Source organism: Mirounga leonina, unplaced genomic scaffold (genome assembly GCF_011800145.1).
Source record: "Mirounga leonina isolate KUSES-001 unplaced genomic scaffold, KU_Mleo_1.0 Mir_170, whole genome shotgun sequence".
NCBI classification, from domain to species: domain Eukaryota; kingdom Metazoa; phylum Chordata; class Mammalia; order Carnivora; family Phocidae; genus Mirounga; species Mirounga leonina.
Window position 1 is genome coordinate 2,858,706 of NW_023270433.1, and position 1,903 is coordinate 2,860,608.

Sequence of the window (1,903 nt, forward strand, 5' to 3'; positions counted from 1 at the left end):
GTTATGTCTTTGTGGTGAATTGACACTTTGATCTTTATGTTATGTCCCTCTTTATCCCTGGTAGTTTTCCTCGCTCTGGACCCTACTATGACATTAATGTGGCCACTCCAGATTCCTTGACTAGTATTTATGTATCAGTTTATCCTTTGATTTCTTAATCCACCTCTATCATATTTGAAGCTCATTATAGACAGCCTATTGTTGGGTCATGGATTTTAAGCCATTTTGACAATTTATCTTTATTCTTTCTTGTGTTTAGACCATTTATGTTTTATTTTGTTGTGCAAAGAACACTTAACATGATATCTACCCTCTTAACAAACTTGTAAGTGTAAGGTCTATTATTACTGACTATAGGGAAGCCATTTGCATTTATTTTTTTGACAGATATTACAGCATTTTATTTTATTTTTATTTTTTCTTCTAAATTTTTATTTAAATTCTACTTAGTTGACATATAGTGTAATATTGGTTGCAAGAGTAGAATTTAGTGATTCATCACTTACATACAACACCCAGTGCTCATCACAAGTGTCCCCCTTAATCCCCACCCCCATCTATCCCCTCCCCCACCCACCTCCCTCCATCAACCCTCAGTTTCTTTTCTCTTTCTTTTCTCAGTTTCTCTTATGGTTTGTTTCTCTCTCTCTTTTTACCCCTTCACTATGTATGAGTGAAATGATATGGTATTTGTCTTTCTCTGATTGACTTAATACACTTTAGCTCCATCCACATCATTGCAAATGGCAAGATTTCACTCTTTATAATGGCTGAATAATATTCCATTGTGTGTGTGTACATATACATATGATATACATACACACACACACACACCCCACATCTTCTTTATCCATTCATCAGTCCATGGACACTTGGGTTCTTGCCATAATTTGGCTATTGTTGATAATGTTGCTATGAACATTAGGGTGCATGTATCCCTTTGGATCTGTATTTTTGTATCCTTTGGGTAAGTACCTAGTAGTGCAGTTGCTGGATCGTAGGGTAGTTCTATTTTTAACTTTTTGAGGAACCTCTATACTGTTTTCCAGAGTGGCTGCACCAGTTTGCATTCCCACCGACAGTGCAAGAGGGTTTCCCCTTTCTCTGCATCCGTGCCAACACCTGGTATTTCTTAGGTTGCTAATTTTAGCCATTCTGACAGGTGTGAGGTGGTATCTCATCATGGATTTCATTTCTATTTCCCTGGTGATGAGTGATGTTGAGCATTTTTCATGTGTCTGTCAGCCATCTGTATGTCTTCTTTGGAAAAATGTCTATTCATGTCTTCTGCCCATTTTTAACTGGATTGTTTTTTGGGTGATCGAGTAAAAATATGGAATACTTCGCAAGTTTGTGTGTCATCCTTGAGCAGGGGCTATGCTAATCTTCTCTGTGTCATTCCAACTTTAGCATATGTCTGCTAAAACAAGCACTACATTTAATGTAATTATTGGCATGTCTGGATTTGTTCTACCGTTGTATTATTATTTTCTATTTGCCTTTTTTTAACCTACATTTGTCTTTTCCTGCCCTTAAAAAATTATCTGAAAACTTCTCAGTGCTCTGTTGTAATTTATCAGTTGGGTTTTTTGACTATGTGTTTTGTGCATGCACTTTTTTAGTGGATTGTGTGGGGCAAACAAGTATATCTCTAAGTTTACCTCATAATCTACGTCATGTCAATATTTTACCACTTCGGGTAGAACATAGATCCTCACCAGCATGTTCATCCCTTTCCCTGCTGCCTTTATGTTATAGTTGTCACAGGTATCAGGCCCAAATACACTGAAAATCCCACTAGACAATGCAATTTTTTTTTGTTTCAACTATCATGCATATCTTTTAAAAATTAAAAGGAAAAAATTTGTGTATTTGCCTAGTTATTTATAATTTCTGTTGCTTT

General features: G+C 36.1%; 1 non-coding gene across 1 annotated transcript; it reads right to left on the reverse strand.

Annotated features, from left to right (window-relative positions):
• Nucleotides 1-1,327: 1,327 nt before the first annotated feature.
• On the reverse strand, nt 1,328-1,431 carry LOC118018275. The gene has a single exon (XR_004681353.1). It is a non-coding gene; the product is annotated as a U6 spliceosomal RNA (small nuclear RNA).
• Nucleotides 1,432-1,903: the final 472 nt, after the last annotated feature.